Consider the following 22560-nt stretch of genomic DNA (forward strand, 5'->3'; position numbering starts at 1 on the left):
AAATTCATTTACCGTTGAAACACCCCTCTCACCCCTGTCACTCGGGAAGCCACAGGGTTTTAGGTTCTCTGTGCTAGGATCTAAGGACAGAATCCAAAGATATATTTCTCATTATATCACACCACCCTATCTTGTTCACTCTCCCTTACAGGACCTACCCTAGACCTGTGGTTCTAATTACTGTATGTGTGTGTCCCTGAAGCTGTGTTGAAATAGAGACTCCTGGACTGTGTGTGTGGATTTTCTGGGTCAGTGGATTTTTTCGGGGTGGGGGTGGGGTTGCCTGAGAATATGCAATTCTAACAAGTTCCCAGATGATATTGATACCGAAGGTCCAAAGTCACACTTTTCAGAATGACTAGCTGAGATACTGTCGCCTCAGCAACTCAACATGCTCACAATTTCATGTACCCCATTTCCTAAAGTCTTCCTTTAATCAGTTTTAAAAATATTTATTTATTTATGTGGCTCTGTCTGGTCTTAATTGAGGCATGCAGGATGTTTTGCTGTGGCACATGAATTTTCTATTTGTGGTGGGTAAACTTCAGAGTGTGTGGGGTTCAGAGTAGTCCTGGCAGCCTAGGTGCTCTGCACCTTCTGGGACTCCTGTTCCCTGACCAGGATCAAACCAGCGAGCCCTGAATTGCAAGTCCTCCCAGCCCCACCCCCGCCAAAAAAGCCACACTTTTCAGAATGACTAGATAAAACATTGTCTCTATAGTAACTCACCATGCTCACAATTTTATATGCCCCATTCTCTGAGCTCTCCCTTTAATCATTTCTTTTAATACTAACTTTGCCATCTTTCAGTATCTCTGGGACTTCCAAATTACTTCTAACATCTTAACACAAGACCCTCATTCCTTTGATGTCCTCTCTAGCTTCTTTTCCTGCCTAAATTCCATGATCAATAATTTCTTTGCCTACACCTTGAACTTTCTGGTTTCTTTTTCACTTTGCTGAACCAGCTTGGAAAATAATCGATCCTAGTTAGTTACAGATTTCCAGTTAATCTTCAGTTATTCCTGAGAAACTGGATGCATCGAGTACAGCGTGCTGTCATCTTCCATTTAAATTCACAACTGAGAACCTCAGCACTGCCTCTCAATCAGCTCAGTTCAGTTCAATTGCTCAGTCATGTCTGACTCTTTGCGACCCCATGGACTGCAGCATACCCAGCCTCCCAGTCCATCACTAGCTCCCAGAGTTTACTCAAACTCATGTCTATTGAGTCGGTGATGCTATCCAACCACCTCATTCTCTGTCATCCCCTTCTCCTCCTGCCTTCAATCTTTCGCAGCATCAGGGTCTTTTCCAATGAGTTAGTTCTTCACATCAGGTGGCCAAAGTGTTGGAGCTTCAGCTTCAGCATCAGTCCTTCCAATGAATATTGAGGGTTGATTTCCTTTAAGACTGGCTAGTTTGATCTCCTGGCAGTCCAAGGGACTCTCAAGAGTCTTCTCCAACACCACAGTTCAAAAGCATCAATTTTTTGGTGCTCAGCTTTCTTTATGGTCCAACTCTCACATCCATGCATGACTACTGGAAAAACCATAGCTTTGAATCGGTGGACATTTGTTGGCAAAGTAATGTCTCTGCTTTTTAATATGCTGCCTAGGTTGGTCATAACTTTTCTTCCAAGGAACAAGTGTCTTTTAATTTCTCAATCATCTAGATATGCCCCAGTACATTCCCTCTCTAATTCACCTAGGTAATAGTTTTGTATCTTTTCCTATTTCTTATACCTGACACCTCCCTAGAAATTATTCTTTTTGGTTCCCTCTTCCCTAGGAACATAGAATCAAGCAGAAAATTACTTTCATGGACTCCTGACACCATTTATATCTACTTTACTGTGTCTGCACCTATATTAAAATTGCCTTCTCCTCATTATTACACATTAACTACATGGCCCTTACCTGCACATTCTCTGATGACCCTTAATTTACAGATAAAAGCAGCGGGAATGGAGTTAATTGTTTTCTTATAACACAGCTTAAATTTGTTATGTTTCTAGAGCTGGGGCTCAAAATCAGTGTATTTGAAAGGGGTGGGCCTGTTAGAAAACCAGTGGTGGAAAAATTCTAGATGAATCTGGTGACTGAGAAAACACTTTCACTACTATGATACCCTTGAAATAGACCTTCAGCATTCTCATCTGGACCAAATTCAGTCACTCCAGAGAGCTCACTAGGGTTTGAGATTTCTGAGGTCAGTGAACAAATACCCTCACTCAGAAAATAGAGAGAAGACTTACCAGGTCCATCATTTTAATGACATTTAATTTAAAACACACTTCATGGGATTGACATACACTATGGATACTATGTATAAAACGGATAACTAGGGAGAACCTACAGTGTAGCACAAGGAACTCTGCTCAGGGCTCTGCCGTGATTTAAATGAGAAGGAAATGCGAAGAAGAGGGACATATGTAAACAAATAGCTGATTCATTTTGCTTACAGTAGAAACTAACACAACATTATAAAGCAATTATACTCCAATAGAAGTTGAAAAAATATTAAAGCACTGCCTGATTAGGTCAGGCTCAGCCAGAAAAATAAACACATAAAACCTACTTCATTAGTCAAATGCAATCTTAATAACTATCTGCTACCTAATCATTTCCACTCTATAACAGTGGGGAGAGTGGAAGAGCCCAGATGCTTGAAGTTAGGGAAAATTTTGTATCCTTGGAAGAAAGCAGCTCAGAAAGTTAAGCTTGAAGATGTAGAAAGTAAACCTAAAAAAAAATGTTATCTTTTTGAGAAAATGTTGATTCTCTGCAAGAACAACTGATTGTGTGAAAATAATTGTCATTTATATCTGTCGATGTGTTTGGCAATAATTTATATAATGTGTATGCTCTTTTTTAACACTAGCTTAAGAGAAAACTTTGTTTCTGAGAAATTTATCTATCAAAATCTTTAAAAACATCTTTCATCCTTAAAATGCACAAACTGTCAAATATTGTCAGACAACTCTGCATATAAATAACTTTATATAAATATACATAATAGGTGACAACAATGCCACAGGTGGCTGGTGTTTTTGCTTTTATTTCATTTTATAATGATAAATCCAGTTAAAAATCCAGCTTCTGAACTGAATTTCAGAATGAGTGTCTCCGAGATCAATATATATGTAGTCTAATCTTTAGAAATCTTTTCTAGTTTCTTAAAATATTACATAGGCTCTGACTTTGGTTATACTCTGAAAAAGTACCTAGATTTATCTACAATTAATGCAAGTTGGACACTTAATATCTACTCCGTTTTGGTGGCTCTTTAATTACAATAAAATACTTATATATTGGTTAACAAATGGATAATTTGAACATTATATAGTTAAATTTTTACTTTGTGTTTTCAATTCTTTAAATTGGTGCATATACTTGGAATGATATGCATTTTACTATATCATATTTCAGGCTTTTTATCTTCAGCTACAAAATTTTTTTCCATACTTTTAATTATGTTAACAGCCTTGAGTCACCCAGCATTGCCCATCCACCTCCACTAATTCACAACTCTATTATATTTCTCCAGGGGATGCATTTCCATAGTTGTGCCTTGTTATAAGGTTTATTTTTTTTTTCCGTTCATTTTTTTTTTGACTGCCATCCAAATTTTTTTGGCTTTCTCTGGGATTTTCACTTTATTGTTTGCCACTTCCTTTTTTTCCCCTAGCTTTTCGTAATGTACTGCTGTTATATCTGCCTTGGCTTTTAGTTCCCTTGCAGATTTGTTTTTAAGACTTCAAACTTTTTCATTTTATTTTTAGCTCCTGAAACTTGCAAAAGTCTGTACCCTTTTGATTTTCACTTGCTTCATTGACACATTCTTGTATTTTGTTTTCATTTTAAAATACCAGAAAGTAAAATGTCTCTGCAGCTTGATGAGTGGAATAGTTTATTTAGAATTCCAAAAAATTTTTACTTTTTGTGAGATAGTTGCTTATAGGTTAAAACCTTGTGCATAAATTCCTTAAAATAAATTTCTATGGAGTTATCTGACCCACTTTTGCTGTACAATACAGCCATCGATGCAATATTTTAATTCTCCCACTCGGGGAATAACTCACAAAGATGTGTTGCTATTAGTTGCATCCACCTGTGAATGTATTCAATTAGATGTTATTAAAACTCCTTTGAACTTAAGGGGATGTGGAAAAGCATTAAAAACAAGGAAAGTATATATTCTAACTTTATTCATATTAGACTTCATTTCTCTTCTGGAAGTAAAGAGCAATCAGTCGTGTACTGGCAAAGTGGCCAGGAGAGGAGGAAGTGAAAAGTCATAGAGTTAGCCCGTTTCTGTGGTGTGAATACCATCACCACACCCAATCTGAAACTACTGTCAAGTTAACAACCAGCTCACAACATTTCTGAAAATTTAGTATCAGCTGACACAAGTGGGTATAGGCCAGCACAATCCAGCTCCAACACAAAACCGTTATTAACTTTTACTAGAGCACAGATATCTTTGAACATCCATTGAAGTCTGTGACCCTCAAGCAGTAAAAATGGTTGTAAACAGATTTTGACACAACTTTGTTCTACAAATGAATCCCTGTATAAAAGTCCCTTTTCTAAGTGTATTTGTAATTTAAAGGGTTTAATCATTCTGATTGATATAATGATAATTTACTATTTAATCTCAACAGTTTGCCTTTTGTATTTTGGGAGCCAGATATTTAACTGTGCAGTGAACAACGGTACTTCTACAGAGAAACTAAGGAATTGTAAAAAGAAAGGGGCCTTCCTCTCCAAATAGTATATTCCTATTCTTCCTGAAGCTCACCATGTAAAATATTAATTTTCTTTCAAGGAATATATGTGATTTTTGTACTTCCAATTTCGGGACTCCTTTTGACTAATTTCTATCAGATAATGTGACTAAGAGAGCAACTGCTGGTATATTGGAAAAACAAGGTTTTCTTTTCATATTTTGATAATTTTGTCAAAGTACAAAATTGTAAGTTAAATTAAGTGAACATCTGAAAATTTCAGCTCCACTGTTCTAAAAGTAAATTTTGGATGTCTTCCGTGTAAGGAATAGCCAAAATAAATAAGGTAATTCTCAAATGCCAATTCAATGATTCTTTGCTTATGGTGTATCTAATTAAAAGGCAAAGTTCTCCATTTCAAGTTTTGTATACATCAGTTAATTGATTAGAAAGTAAATTCTCATTAACCATATAAATCTGGAGTCAATAAACTTGTAAAGAAAACACTTTAATTTCATTGCTGATAAGTTTGAGAATTTAAATCTCAACCTACTGTGATGAATTTATTTACTTTGTGCTGACAGGACAGTATCTTGCGGCTTTGTTTTCCAAGTCATTTCTAAAACTGCAGTGTATCAAAGTCTCTTCATTATGCTTAGGATGCTATGGTAGAAAAATGGTATCTTCACAAAGATGCATTCATTCTCCTATTGAAAATGCCTACTTAAAATTCTGTGTGGATAGTTTTATTGAAAAAATATGTAGGCAAGCCATTAATTATATGCAAAGACTTGGAACAAATTCTTATAAGAAACATAGCATGCCTTCCATTAAATGTATACATTTTTTACAAAGTTACTGAAAGTCTTCCTGAGATTATACAATAAATCTTAGAAATTTAACCACTCTGTTCCCCCGAAGGTAATTTGTTTGTCTCTATGACAGACACACAGGGCATACACTCAGATCTTAGCCTAGTTTAACTCGACACTATTTTTCAGTGCAATTTTGTTTCCTAGAAATCTAGCTGCTGAGACTAAGTTATTCAGTTATTGTGCTCAGTTTCTTTTTGTTTTTGTTTTCTGTAATTATTGTTCTATTTTGGTTCTCCTTTAGAATTGTGAAAAGATCTTGTATCAGGAAATGCAGAGAATATATAAATGAGTGAAAATGCATCCTGCCATAAAGCTGAATCTGGAAAAAGTGTTTTGTTATAGATTATACCTTGAATTTTAAGCACCATTTTATTCAAGGCACATTAAACATTTTCCAGCTCATATATTTCACAACAGTATAGAATTTACTGCTCTTTTTTTTTTTTTTGGAAAAGAGATTCAGCAGATAAATCATCACTTTATTTCTTACATTTATAACTTTGATATTCTAAACTCATCAATTTATATGAGGTTAATGAAGAGTCTTTGCATGTAAAATTGACAAACCTTTTTTTTTTTTTTTTTCAGTTTAAAAATGCAAATGGTAGCTATATGGGGACAAATAAGTTTAAAAGAAACTAAAAAACATGATTAATTGGTCAAAAAGAAACCTATAAACATGCTTTGAAATCTTGAGGACCAGAATGGATTGAAACAAACATTTCAATGTAGGGAGTTGCTAAATAGCTGAATATATGACAAATAAATGTATCACTGTCATCAGATAGAAGACTTAACATGGCATTTTAATAAATGCTGTATTTCTCTGAAAATGTACCAGATGGTAGAATTTCAAATGTCATTCATGATTGGTGTGAAAGAATTGTCCTCCTCATTTATTGTAGTGGGCTCTGGAAATCAGAGTTCAATTCTTACCAAGAAGTCTTAGAGAAGTTTCTTCTCTATAAATATATGAGTCTTACTGCTTATTCAAATTCTAATTAGAAAATTCTCTTTATTCCCTCTGTCACATGAAACATGCAGAAGCACTTCACTTTCTAGGCAAGTAAATCTCACATCACTTCAGAATCCTAAGACCAGGGATACATGATTCCCTAGTTGAAATTTCCAAAACGATTTCTCAGGATGAAATAATGGACCTAACATTGACTGCTCATGAGGCTAACACTTTGAATCTATGGTTTTAGCTATTTCACTCTGCCACTAAAAAATATGTTACAGAGATGTATTAATCACTCACCACACGTCAGGTGTTGTGGTATATATTGAGAGAATGTTACTGTGTAGTGGCTAAGTCATATCTGACTCTTTCCCTACCCCATGGACTGTAGCCCACAAGGTCCCTCTGTCCATGGGATTTCCCACGCAAGAATACTGGAGTGGGTTGCCAGTTCCTTCCCCAGGGGATCTTCCAGACCCAGAGATCTCTTTACCTCTGAGTTACCAGGGAAGCTCACTGAGGAAACAGGAAGGAAAAAAAGAGTAACTGAAAAATCGTTGACATCAGTTTGCTTGATCTCATGTGCCCTGTAGCTGAATTCCTGGTAAATCAGGAGACAGTTTCAATTGATATGAATATTGTCCCTACCAGGATGCCTAATGCTGGCCTTGAAATGTTAGCCAAACTTGATTCCTGGCTTCATTGGTTTACAAACTCAAAGTTTTTTTTGTAAGTAAATAAATGGATGTTGGCTGCTCATTTAAATTCTCTCACGTTTAAGCTTCTGTGATGCCCCTTTGGCTTGGCTTCCTTATGCCTCTAAATTTACACAATATTCTTATTTCTAGCTTTTTCTTCCCTCATCTAGTCTTTAATTTCTGATGCCCTGAACCCTCCTCTCCCAGCCCTCCTCCACACATGCCGCCCAAACTTGGTTACTCTTTTCTCACTCTTAGTGATACGTACTCCCCTTGAGTGAGGTAAACTACATCCTGCTCCCACACCCTGTGGTCCAGCTGGCTTCCCTTCCTTCTGTCCTAAGGCTGGCTGCTGAGATCACACACCTAGTCACCAACACGAGGCACCAGAGCTTCAAGGTGACCTCCTATTGCTTGTCTCACACCCTGCCTCATTGCATTCAATGCACCACCAAATACTCTTGATTTCACCAGTGAGATCTATCACCCTGCCTGTCCTCATTACCTTGCTATTGCTATATCCCTCTTTGCATCTCACCTGGACCCTGTCACATACTCTTAACAGATCTGATTCCTTCATCCATTTTTACTCCTCTCCAGATGTTCAAGCTAGATTTAGAAAAGGCAGAGGAACCAGCGATCAAGTTGCCAGTGTCGAAAAAGCGAGAGAGTTCCAGAAAAGCATATACTTCTGCTTTATTGACTATGCCAAAGCTTTTGACTGTGTGGATCACAACAAACAGTGGGAAATTCTGAAAGAGATGGGTATACCAGACCACCTGACCTGCCTCTTGAGAAATCTGCATGCAGGTCAGGAAGCAACAGTTAGAACTGGACATGGAACAAAAGTCAGGTTCCAAATAGGGAAAGGAGTACATTAAGGCTGTATGTGGTCACCCTGCTTATTTAACTTACATGCAGAGTAAATCATGAGAAAAGCTGGGCTGGATGAAGCACAAGCTGGAATCAAGATTGCTGGGAGAAATATCAATAACCTCAGATGTGCAGATGACACCACCCTTATGGCAGAAAGGGAAGGAGAACTAAAGAGCCTCTTGATGAAAGTGAAAGAGGAGAGTGAAAAAGTTGGCTTAAAACTCAATATTCAGAAAACTTAAGATCATGGCATCTGTTCCCATCACTTCATGGGAAATAGATGGGGAAACAATGGAAACAGTAAGAGACTTTATTTTTGGGAGGGCTCTAAAATCACTACAGATGGTAACTGAAGCCTGAAATTAAGACACTTGCTCCTTTAAAGGAAAGCTATGACCAACCTAGACAGCATATTAAAAAGCAGAGACATTGTATGCCAACAGAGATCCGTCTAGTCAAAGCTATGGTTTTTCCAGTTATCATGTATGGATGTGAGAGCTGGACTATAAAGAAAGCTGAGCACTGAAGAATTGATGCTTTTGAACTGTGGTGTTGGGAGAAGATTCTTGAGAGTCCCTTGGACTGCAAGGAGATCCAACTAGTCCATCCTATAGGAAATCAGTCCTGAATATTCATTGGAAGGACTGATGCTGAAGCTGAAACTCTTTGGCCACCGGATGTAAAGAACTGACTTTCTTGGAAATACCCTGATGCTGGGAAAGATTGAAGGCAGAAGGAAAAGGGGACGAGAGAGGATAAGATGGTTGGATGGTATCATCGACTCAATAGACATGAGTTTGAGTAAATTCAGGAGTTGATGATGGACAGGGAGGCCTGGCATGCTGCAGTCTATGGGGTCACAAAGAGTCAGACACGACTGAACAACTGAACTGAACTCTACAATCTACCATTTTTTACAATGTATATTTTTCTACAAATATTCATAATAAAACCAAGGCTCTTATTCTGAAATTCATGTTTTGGAGCTGGCAGCTAGCAGCTTTGTCTTTGCGTCCAAAACACCTGAAATTTTTTTAGAATTGCAGGTTCCTAGGCCGCTCTTCTTGAGATTCTGATTTAATTGGTTTGGGGTGGTTCTGTGCACCAGTATTTCTAAAACACTTCAGAGATCCAAACGAGCGTAAAGAGCAGAGCAACTCAGATTCAGTCCTTTTCACCTTTCTCACCTGGGGACCGCCATGCTCCTCCACTTACTCAGGCTCCTGTGACTGTCCTCACTTGATACTTGGCCAACACACCCATTCTTCTTTCTTAACCCACTTCTTGTCCTTCTTCCTCAGTAACCTGCTTGAAAAAGTAAAGTGAAAGTGTTAGTTGTTCAGTTGTGCCTAGCTCTTTGTGACCGTATGGACTGTACCCCGCCAGGCTTCTCTGTCCATGGGATTCTCCAGGCAAGAATACTGGAGTGGGTAGCCATTACCTTCTCCAGGGGATCTTCCCAATCAGGGCTCTAACCCAGGTCTCCTGCACTGCAGGCAGATTCCTTACCATCTGAGCCACCGGGGAATCTGCTTAAACTGTACTCAAAACAGCTGGAAAGTCATATCATTAATACAGCTCCAAATGAGACTACAGAATGCCCTCGACTTCTCTTTTTAAATATTGCTTTATTGTATTTGTTATGTCTCTCTTCTGCTGGGCTGTGAGCTCCTCTTTAAGAAAGAGGCCTGTTTGTGATTTATTTCGCTCTGAGGTCCTCATTGTATCCTATTGACTGGAATGGAATAGATACTCATTAAAAGATTTTTAAGCTGATTTCAAGGTATCACATCTGCATCTGATCTTCCTTAGGGTTGGATGATGTCAGTGTAATTAAAATCCAACCCGCCTCTTACTATTTCCTCTGCTCCCTTTTAGTCTGCCTGCAGACTCCTAACTGATCTATCTGCTTTCAGTTCCTTGTTCTGCAGTCTTTTCTTGACACCGTGGCAGAGTTATCTTTTATGATGAGACATTCCAGTGATTTCCGGTCAAGATGGCAAGGCTCTGTTTTGGCTCTATCCTTGCTACCTGAGCTGAAGCCACACTGGCTTCTGATTCTTCTTCATACCTCTTGTGCCAAAGATGCTCCACTATCGTCTCTCCCATACATTACAGTTCTCTTCCTTCTTTCAGCTGTAGGCTGTACTTTGTGGTTTAGGCACCTGGGTTCCTTTGCCTTCTGGCTTTCTGTTAAGTTCAACAAATAGAAGCCCAGAGCAGGATACTGGAGGACTGGACAAGAGGGAGTCTGGGGTATTTGTCCCCATTCTTTTCCTCCGTTACCTCACTCTGGCATGGATGTGTTTCCTTATAGCTAAAACCCTTGGACAGAATTCTTCTTCCAAGGCATTGACTCTTGCCGTATTCCACTCAATCTGTTTCTCCTTTCTTTTCCCCCGTTATATGTAGAGGTATTAAGTATTTCCCATGGTTGCTAGCCCCTTGGTGTCCCTCACCAAACCATGTTAGTCTGCCATAGCTCTTTCATTAAATTTGTTAAAACCTTTCACGTATGCCACCGGCTTCCTACAGCATGTTGATCATACATACGGAGCACGCTTCTGTCTCAAAGCCTTTGCCCTTGCTGTTCACGATATCGGATAGGTGCTTTTCATAAATAGTCTAATGGCTCATTCATGTTCATTCACATTGTTTATATCTCTGTTCAAATGAAATCCTCTCAGAGGGACCTTCTCTGGTCACCTTACTAAAAATAGCCCCTTCTACCTAATCTCTATCCTTGCTCTGTTTTCCCCATGGAATATGTTACAATGTTAAACTGTCTTATTTATATTCAGTTACTTGCTCATTCATTCACTCACTTCTGCTTTGTAGTGTAAGGTCCTGGAGAATGATGCTGATCCTAAGGTAGCTGCTCAAAAATTAAAAAAATAAATAAATGACTTTCATATTTGAAATCTGAATCCAGTAGAGTTCTGACTCACTTTTAATCAGATAAATTGGTTAGATTAACAAGTTCTCTGCTCATTTTTATTTGCACTATGTTCATCGTAGATTATTTTACTCATTGGCAAGATTTACATAGTAATGCTTTGAAGCAAACAAGAGTCATGTAAATATCAATTGCCTATAGCTCTAATTTTTCCTCAAAATCTAGTTCAGTGTATTTTATTATGTGTCACATGGACTTAAATGCCTTTAACTTCTGGTATATGCCCTTGGGAGGAGATCAGCATTGCTTCTTTGATATAGTACAAGAAATGTCAGGCAGGCAGAAATAAAATGATTTGTGTCATGGGCTTGGTGTGCCTAACCGTCCCCTTCTTTCAGGAACAGGAATCCTTAACAGCGGCTTCCTTGGTGCTGCATTTTTCTTGTTCTACTGCTGGTCTCATGTTCTCTTCCTTTTTTTTGACTGAACCCTGAGTTGTCATGTTTTGTCACCACTGAGGATGCTATTGCATTTACTGTCACCGTCTCACAAGATTCTGGTCTCAGCTTCCTGATAAACACAGTGTCACTCACTCCTCGGCAATTTGGACAGTAACGAGTGAGAGACTGACTTCTTCAGATTCACCTTTAGACTATCCCTCTCACCAGTTCTCAGACAGTAAAGCGTCTGCCTACAATGCGGGAGACCCGGGTTCAATCCCCGGGTCGGGAAGATCTCCTGGAGAAGGAAATGGCAACCCACCCCAGTACTCTTGCCTCGAAAATCCCATGGATGGAGATGCCTGGTAGGCTACCGTCCATGGGGTCGCAGAGAGTTGGACACAGACTGAGCGACTTCACTTTCACTTCACTTACTGGTTCTCAGACACTGTTTACTTGAACCTATGAGTTCTAACCCTGGATATCAAACAAGGACGTTATGTCTCTCTTACCCCTTGTTAGAGGTACCGCTGCTTTGCTTTTTTTTTTTCTCTGCTTGTTTTATTGTTTCCAACTTTTTTCTCTCCTAAGCCTCAACTTTTAATCAATCACTTTTCTTGTTTTTCTTAGTGTCTATTCTAATCTTCTTAGCTTTTTCCATGATCACTATTCACATGTAAATCTTGGTCACCTATTTCCTAAAAGACTACAATGATGGTAAGGAAAACGAGTACTCTGCTACGTAGGTACTATGTGCCATCCAGTATCCTAAGCATTTTGGGTGTCATTTCAACTCAAAAACATAAAAACTTTCCTGGCCCTCTTAACCTAGCAAGATTTGTTGGTTGGCCTTTAGTTGATATTGAATAAAATCAGTCAACTGTAATGTGAAGGTATAAAAGATGAGACCTAATGATTGAAATAGTTTTTATAATATCATTTGAGATTCAATCTCACATTGTGTCTCAGCTAGTTTGCATTTCCTTCACCACATGGGTTGTACATCTCAACGTAATGAGACGTACTGTACTACACTATGCTATTATCCCAGTGCCTTGTTCAAAATGTTCAGTCACAAAACAGTAGCTTCCCTGGTGGTCTAGTGGTTAAGACTTCACCATTCAATGCAAGGGGTACAGGTTTGATCCCTGGCCAGGGAGCTAAGATCCTACATGCCTTGCAGCCAAAAAATCAAAACATTGGGGTAGGGATACATGTGTCTTTTTGAATTGTGTTTTTCTCAGGGTTTATGCCTAGTAGTTACTCCAAAGATCACTGCAACACTATTTACAATAGCCAGGAAATGGAATCAACCTACATGTCCTTCAACAGATGAATAGGTAAAAGAAGTTATGGTTTATATATATACATATATGTATAGATAGATAGAGATATATAATGGAATATCACTCAGCCATAAAAGGAACAAATTTGAATCAGTCGTAGTGAGGTGATTGAAACTAGAGCCTGTTTAGAGTGAAGTCAGAAAGAGAAAAACAAATATATTAATTCATACATATGACATCTAGGAAAATGGTACTGATAAACCTGTCTGCAGGGAAGGAATGGGGATGCATACGTAGAGAATGGACTTGTGGACACAGCAGGGAAATAAGAGGGTGGGACAAACAGAGAAAGTAGCATTGGCCTTTGTACAATACCATATGGCAAACAGATAACTAGTGGAAAGCTGCTATCTAACATAGGGAGCCCAGCCTGGTGCTCTTTGATGACCTACAGGGGTGGCATGGGGGTGGGGTGGGAGGGAGGCATCAGAGAGAGAAGATATGTATATATATAGTTGTGACTAATTTGTGTTGTTGTATTGCAGAAACCAACACAACATTGTAAAGCAATTATCCTCCAATTAAAAAAACAACAACATAAAACAGAAGCAATATTGTAACAAATTCAGTAAATGCTTTAAAAATGGCCCACATAAAAAAATCTTTAAAAAGTAACAGATACTGCTTGATTTTCTGCGTTTATTCTTCCTTCTGGTTAGTCCTGCCCATCCACAGTAGAATAGTTTTACCATCTTACCATTTACCACTTAAAAATTATTGTATTCCCCAGCTTATTAACTTGTTCACATCTCTGGGTAAGGTCCCATATCTCTGACCTTGCATCATTATTTGTAGGTTCATGATGCTTCTTATCCATAACTTTCCCTTATATTAAAAACTCCTCCCAAAAACTGTTTAACCATGTTCTCTTCTCTTACACACATGTGTGCTAAATCACTTCAATCGTGTCCGACTCTTTGCAACCCTATGCACTGTAGCCCAAGAGGCTCCTCTGTCTATGGGCTCCTCCAGGCAAGAATACTGGAATGGGTTGCCATTCCCTTCTCCAGGGGATCTTCCCAACCCAGGGATCGAACCCATGTCTCTTACATCTCCTGAGTTGGCAGTCAGATTCTTTACTACTAGCTCCATCTGGGAAGTACAGCAAATAATCTGTTGTCTTCATCTCACAACATTTAAGTACCAAAGTTAACCATAGGCTGTAGAATGAATTAATTAGGATTCTATATGTTAATACTTATTCAGATCATGAAATAACACAACCTTGAATATGGAATTGGAAGGCCCTAAAAGTCATTTCGTAGAGAACAGATCTCCTCTGTGACATTAGTAAAGGGTAGTCTGTTTGAATTCTATTAAAAACTATGCAACTTTGTTGAAATAGTGGATATAATTGCTACTAATATTATTTGAGAATTGACCTTGATATTTTGAGATTAATTGACTTTTGGATCTACAAAATTCTAAAGCTTTGTGGTTGAAATATGCCAAGATCAGTTGCCTTTACATATGTGTGGACCAATTTCTTATTTTTTGCTTTGAATTAAATGTAGAATAACTTAAAGTTATGTACACCTTTTATGAATTTCAAAGCACTCATAATATTTTGAAGTATATTCATTCTCTGCATTGTGTTAGCATATCCCTTGATAGAGGGCCAAAAACCAATCAAAATATTTGGCTTGAGGTCTGACTATGTATTAACTTTTTAATCACTCTTTTAAAATAAAATACTTCTATTTTTCTCACTACAATTTTATCTTTTAATACTAAGTTTAATGATATTAGTTGAAATTTAGCTTATAGTGAACTAATTCACTGTGGTCTTTGCAAAATAAAATACTTTTACATTCTATATTAATCTATTCATGAATGAATTAATCCATCCAACATTTATAGTTGAACAATTCTAGGCAATAATTTTTATTATAGCTGCTAGGTATACTGAGAAAAATATAAAAACCTTATACTAACTATATAGAGGGAGAGCAAGATGGAAGAACCAAAACTTATACAATACAGTGATATGTGTTTCAAGTTTGGGTACCTTAAATACTTATATTTGTTAAACCTAAATATAGAACTCAATGGTTGTTGCTACTAAATTTAGTTTTATATACTTAGGCATATTAGTTTTGAATCTGGGATTAAATAATCTACATAACATATGTTTGCTGTCCATAGCTTTATACATTCTACTGATAACAATAATGAATAAGAAAAGTTGAAAGTGACAATCTGAGATGTTACTAGAAATTTCTCTCCAAGCTGAAAACGGAATAAGCACAAGGATTTAAGACATATGTTCCCAATGAGGCAGGTGCATTAGTCTGGATTCTCCAGAGAAACAGAACCAATAAAATATATAAAGCATGTTAAGAGTTTATTGTGAAGACTTGACTCCCTTGATAATGAAGGTGAGAAGTCCCATCATGTGTTACCTGCAAGCTGAAGATTCAGGAAAAATGAAAGTGGGGTGTTTACTGTCTTGAGTCTCAGGACTTTAGAATCAGGGAAGCTGATAGGATAAATCCCCACCCAAGGGCAGGAAAAGAAAGAGAACAGTGGTGTTCCAGCCCAGTCAGAAAGGCAGAAAGGGAGTGAATCCTTCCTTCCTCTGCCTTTTCTTTTACTTAGTCCTCCAGTGGATTAGATGATGCCCACCCACAACGGGGAGGGCAGTGCACTTAGTCCACAGATTCAAATGTTACTCTCATGCAGAAACACTCTCACAGACACACACAACACACATAATCTGGGCAACCCCACTGCCCCATCAAATTGACACACAAATTAGTGATCATAGTAGGTAAAACCAATATGTACTTGAAACCCTTTCTCTATAGTCTACTTTTTACTCTGCCTTACAGACAAAACTAAAATGTTCCTTTTAGTAATAGTATTTACCAAAATTTCTTTTATCATGCCTATTGTGATAACAGTATGCTATCTCTCTCATATCCTGACCAGTATTCAAGGCAAATTGGTATAGTGATCAAGAGTGTCGGTCATATTTCTGGGCCCACCCCAACCTGATGGTTGCCAAGCCCCATTTCCAGAGCATGAAATGAGCAGGAAGGCAATAGTTGTCCCCAAGAGAGAGGGCTTCCCTGGTGGCTCAGACTGAAAGAATCTGCCTGCAATATGGGAGACCTGGGTTCAGTCCCTGGGTCAGGAAGATCTCCTGGAGAAAGGGAATGGCTACCTACTCCAGTATTCTTGCCTGGAGAATTTCATGGGTAGAGAAGCCTGATGGGTTACGGTCCATGGGGTTGCAAAGAATAAGACACACCTGAGTGACTAACATGTTCGCTTTCTTTCAAGAGAGAGAAAGCCTCCACAATCAATAGGTCCCTGGAATCAAACTCACAAGTCCCAATCCAAAGATCTAATTCTTACAAACGTTAGCATAAGTGACTCCATTTTTAGCCTGTTGTCTTTTATTTTTTTAAAAACAGTTGTTATTTCCTTAAACTTCAGTGAAGACAAAGCATAGAAGTTGAATCAAGATAAGGCTAGAATGGTGCTGAGTTTGGGTCCTGTGAGGTAAAGTGCAAGTTGCTCAGTCGTATCTGACTCTTTGCAACCCCACAGACTATACAGTCCATGGAATTCTCCAGGCCAGAATACTGGAGTGGGTAGCCTTTTCCTTCTCCAGGGGATCTTTCCAACCCAGGGATCAAACCCAGGTCTCCCACACTGCAGCCAGATTCTTTACCAGCTGAGCCACAAGGGAAGCCCAAGAATACTGGAGTGGGAAGCCTATCCCTTCCCTGTGAGGTAAAGAGTCATGATAATTCCTTTGGCAGATGAAATCCTAAAGTAGAATCTTGGTGCTCAAAATCAGCTTTCAGAGCAGAGAGATAATGAAAGCTGGAAATGGCATAAAACTATCCAGGAACTCTTGAGAGTTTTCTTCCAAGTCTATAACTTAAAATAATCAAAGGAATTAGCTTTTCTTCACACAGGAGTCTATCTTTGTTAAGCCGTTCTGCATGCAAATTCCTTTGAGTTTCAACATAAAATAATGATGTTATTTACCTGGTCTTTCCTCTAGGTTGATACAAGGTCATTCAGTTCCTCAAATTAAAATCGATGTATGGAAATATAAAACAATTTTTTCATGATTGATCAAAAGTGAATTTTCAGCTTGATGTAATTGCATATACAGATCTCTGAATACTTACTCTTTTGAATAGGATACCTTAGAGTTTCCCTTTAAAAAAAAACTTTTTTATTTTGACTATTAATAAAATTCAAACTACTATCACTGGGTCATACATAATCAATCAAATATACTAAAAAGCTATTTGAAGTAATTTTCTGTCACTGAGCTACCTTTTGGGAACTGTATAATTGGCCTGTTTCCCTAGATAGTCAAATGCATGCAAATGTGTTGAATGTTCCTGATTTTCTTCCAGGTAGTCCCTTGGGTTCACACTATCAATTCTTTTATGCTTTTGTAGGTAGGTGACTTTATATATTTTTAGGCTTTCTTTGTATGATAATAGTGAAAGGAAAAATATTCATCAGAGTTAATGATAATTCTCAGGTCACTATTTTAAATGATATTTAATCACAAGGACTGTACTGTTTGAGTATTAAAAAAAAACATTTTGAATAATTTCCTTTTCTTCAAACACTTTCAAAGGTTGAATATATTTTTTCTTAACTATCAGTTAAAATATATTTTGCATTCTCTCTGATCTTGGGGTTTTGATGTTGTGTGCAGTGAACTGAAATGTTGCATTACAAAAAGAAATCTTTATACAGTTGACAGCTTGTATGTCTCTGAGGAATCTATTCAATTAGTGTCATATCCTGGCTCCCCACAGTATCAAAAATTCACACAGAATTGCAGATGTCTTAGAAATTTTATTTAATTTCTAGAGAAATATCACAAAATTCTTTCCTTAAAATAAAAGAAAAAAGAAAATGGGTTGCTATATAACGTACATAAAAGCTGTAGCCTAGAACTTGGTGTTTAGTTGACTCTCTGTGAAGGTATGCTTTTTTAAAATGGGCTCACCAAGACTATATGGCTATAATTTTATTAGATATGTCAAAGCCTACCTAGGCATACTAGGCCAAAGTCAGATTTTCCCTCAAGGGCAGCTGGGAAACTCTCATTTCTGTGGAAGGAGATTCTATCCATTAAGTATAGATTGGAGTCCATGTTCCTGGGGTCATGTAGGGTGGGACAGATTCCCAGTGTGACTCAGACCTTCTGAGTGTCAACTTCTATACATGGAAGACTAGAGACGTTGAAACTCATTAAATATTGACTCATTAGCAAAGTGCTATGAGTAAGATTAAATCTTACCATGAAACGGGGTATATAGTTAAACACAGACATCAGATAGGCAACAGAAACAAAGGAGGAGCAATCAAGGAAAAGTCTAGTTTTGGGCTCCCCAAACTCACTTTTATTGATTGCTGATTGTGTGGTTTGGGCTTCCCTCCCTGTTGGATCACCAGTAAAGAATTTGCCTGCTAATGCAGGAAATGTAGGTTCAGTCCCAGGTTGGAAAGATCCCCTGGAGAAGGAAATGGCAACCCACTCCAGGATTCTTGCCTGGGAAATCCCACGGACAGAGCAGCCTTGGCAAGCTATAGTCTGTGGGGTCCCAAAAGGGTTGGACACCTCTTAGAGACTAAATCACAACAACCCTATAGGAACAGGAAATCTGGGACTTCCCTGGCGGTCCAGTGCTTAAGATTTTGTGTTTCTAATTCAGGGGGTGTGGGTTCCATTCCAGGTGTGTGGTTGAAAAGGCTTGGTGAGAAAGCATAGTTCCTACGTGTACACGTTTCCTTTTAAGGCTGAAGTGATGGCATGTCTTCTCACACCGGTTTGCTAGGGGCTCCTGCTCCAGAAGAATGGAGAGCAGCAGGTTGTGGCTTTCAGTACCACTGATGCCCCAGTGGCTTGAATAGTTTCTGAGCTCTACCTTGATCTACTCTTTGACTTCTTTAGATCCTTGGCTTTCCTTTCTCAGGCCAATGTCCTTCTAGTTTTCCTGATTTTTTGCCTTGTTTGATATACATCCGCTCATCTTCCCTTTCTGGTATAACCCCCATTCCTGCTTGCATACTTGCCTTTTCTCCAGCTATGTCTGGATCTCTGCTATGTCACCCATCTCTGAGTGTCAGTCCTAACTTTACACCATTCTGGTGATCACAATTTATCTATCACTTCATTGGTTGAATGTCTCTAAATGTCGTTAACTCTTGGTTCTTCATTCGTTTAAAGGGGCTACTATGTGCCGATTTTTGTTATTATCTTACTATCCAATGAGGAAATAAATAGTTAAGCAGCAGGCACGAGTTACATTATTTCCCTTTCTTGGAATTTGTTCACAGGAAAAGAAAGTGACCCAATCAAACATACTTGTAAACATGCTTCTGGTAGATATCCTAGTAAACTGATTGCATTCTCTAGTGGGAGAGTTCTTTTCTTAAGAGTGCTTTTGGCAAGAATTGCTTAATTGTCTAGAATTGCCAAATAACACAGAATCTCTGGATTTATGGGGCATGATTATTTGAATACAAAATGGTGAAATTATGTATAAAAATGGATCCTGAAAAAAAAAAATGGATCCTGTGTAATTGGTATGGCTGTAAATATGTCCTGGAAATCACATATTTTGACCTGGTGCATCCTGATATGAGTTATTTTGGTGGTCTTGGAATTCTTTGTGTTGTCTTTGTCCCATGATTATTGTTTCCTTGAAACCTAGATAAGCTCTGATTCATATGAAACTGACTATACAATCTAATGCTTTTTGCTTTATTGCACTCACCCAGTATTTTTTAGTTGTTATTCATCAAGGCCCACAGTTGTAACGTTAAACGTGTATTTAAAAATATCAGGAGTAAGGTATTTTCATTATGAAGTTTGTGCTATGAGAAATTAATCACTGTGGATTTATGAAATAGCTTATTTGATACAGTGCAAGTCAGATCATGGATATTATTTAAGGTTAGTTAAGATATAAATTCTATTATTTCTTTCATAAAGATTCATCCAGAGAAACTACTTATGTTAATATACTTTCTAAAAGCTACCTTTCCTTATTCTAGAAATAGAGGAAAGTGGTGAAACAAAATTATTAAATGTAAATATTTTATGTAAATATAATTGTACAGTGGTGCATATTTTAAACATTTTAATCATTTTTAATTTAAAAGAAAAGCATCAATTCTTTGGCGCTCAGCTTTCTTTATAGTCCAATTCCCACATCCATGCATGACTACTGGAAAAACCATAGCCTTGATTAGACAGACATTTGTTGACAAAGTAATGTCTCGGCTTTTTAACATGCTATCGAGGTTGTTCATGACTTTCCTTCCAAGGAGTAAGCGTCTTTTAATTTCATGGCTGCAATCACCATCTGCAGTGATTTTGGAGCCCCAAAAAATAAAGTCAGCCACTGTTTCCCCATCTATTTGCCATGAAGTGATGGGACCAGATGCCATGATCTTTGTTTTCTGAATGTTGAGCTTTAAGCAAACTTTTTCACGTTCCTCTTTCACTTTCATCAAGAGACCCTTTAGTTCTTCTTTACTTTCTGCCATAAGGGTGGTGTCATCTGCATATCCGAGGTTATTGACATTTCCCCCGGCAATCTTGATTCCAGGTTGTGCTTCATTCAGGCCAGCATCTCTCATGAGGTACTCTGCATATAAGTTAATAAACAGGGTGACAGTATACAGTCTTGACGTACTCCTTTTCCCATTTGGAACCAGTCTGTTGTTCCATGTCAAGTTCTGGCTGTTGCTTCCTGACCTGTGTACAAATTTCTCAAGAGGCAGGTCAGGTGGTCTGGGATTCGCATCTCTTGAAAAATTTTCCACAGTTTGTTGTGATCCACACAGTCAAAGGCTTTGGCGTAGTCAATAAAGCAGAAATAGATGTTTTTCTGGAACACGCTTGCTTTTTGGATGATCCAGCAAATGTTGGCAATTTGATCTCTGGTTCCTCTGCCTTTTCTAAATCCAGTTTGAACATCTTGAATTTCACGGTTCATGTACTGTTGAAGCCTGGTTTGGAGAATTTTGAGCATTACCTTACTAGCGTGTGAGATGAGTGCAATTGTGTGGTAGTTTGAATATTATTTGGCATTGCCTTTCTTAGGGATTGGAATGAAAGCTGACCTTTTCCAGTCCTGTGGCCACTGCTGAGTTTTCCAAATTTGCTGACATATTGAGTGCAGCACTTTCACAGCATCATCTTTTAGGATTTGAAATAGCTCAACTGGAATTCCATCACCTCTACTAGCTTTGTTTGTAGTGATGCTTCCTAAGGCCCACTTGACTTCATACTCCAGGATGTCTGGCTCTAGGTGAGTGATCACACCATTGTGATTATCTGGGTTGTGAAGATCTTTTTGTATTGTTCTGTGTATTCTTGCCACCTCTTCTTAATGTCTTCTGCTTCTCTTAGGTCCATACACTTTCTGTGCTTTATTGTACCCATCTTTGTATGAAATGTTCCCTTGGTATCTCTAATTTTCTTCAAGAGATCTCTAGACTTGCCTATTCTATTGGAATATCTGTTTATTACTGAATCACATATTGTCAAATTAGTTTCAGCACATTATTCATCATATTAAATTAATGCTATTTTAATTTATTGATTATTTAGTTATATAGTTATTGAATCTGTTTCATAATTCTCTAAGAGATATAATCATTAGCAGTTTGATAGAGTTTTGCATTTAGACAGCTAAAAGGATAATTTAAAATCAACACTAGGATCCCATGAAGTTTTTATATTTTCCTTTTAGAAAGGTTAATAGATTAAATTTTTAGAAATGGAGATGGAAATTCTTGTTCTTTGACATTATGTTGGTGAAAGCAACGTATGTTGGCCAAAGTGAAGTGGTTATAATTTGGAAGAGAGTAGAATGCTCAGGCATTATGGTTCTTGTACTTCCCTATAGTGATCAATAATTTTACCATTAAGATAATTCCCCAAATTTGCATGCACAGTTTTGCTGTGAGTTTCTTAGGCCTTGATTAACTCTAGGCTGACACTTGAGAAGTGAAAAATCAGGTAAAGGCAAATAACAATCTAATGTTGATATTAATAGCTCATCTTCAACTCTAACTTAAAATTTGCACAAAAAATTTAAAATTTATTCTGTATTATTAGGTAAAAAATTCAGGCATGAAATGCTTGCCAAGATCAGGGTACAGTCATGTGGTAAAGACTGTCTGTGTGTTTGAGGAAAGAAAGGGAGTTTGGAAGGACAAATAGAGAAGAATGTGTCTTAAAATTTGGCTTGAAGATGGAAATGATGTTTTAGAAATAACTTCATTAAACGTCTTTGACTAGTAAGAGTTTGAGTTAATCAGCTATTGATTCTACTCAACCTGTATATTTCTTCCAAGCCTGGCCCGTTTTAACTGAATGTTTTTTTAATAGAATGAATTAGTCTGAGGGAATCTATCACCATTCAAAGTTGAGATACCATTTTAATATGAAATCTATTAATAGGAAACTTGGTAGTAGTACTTAAAAATGATTACATTTTAAGTCTAAGTAATATCTCAATATTTCAGAGAGATAGGTTCTGGACTCATGCTCATCTTATAGATGGAGAAGTAGAAGAATAGAGAGCTTGTGTAATTTAAATAGGCAGTGGTGCCAAATTCAAATTCTAGCCATCTGATTCCTGCATACATGTGCTTAGCCAAGTATATATTACACAGCCTCTTAATGACCTAGTAAATGAACTTCACCAGCACACTGTTTGGCTTTTTTAAAAAGTCT

This window comes from Cervus elaphus, chromosome 31 (assembly GCF_910594005.1).
Source record: "Cervus elaphus chromosome 31, mCerEla1.1, whole genome shotgun sequence".
NCBI lineage: Eukaryota > Metazoa > Chordata > Mammalia > Artiodactyla > Cervidae > Cervus > Cervus elaphus.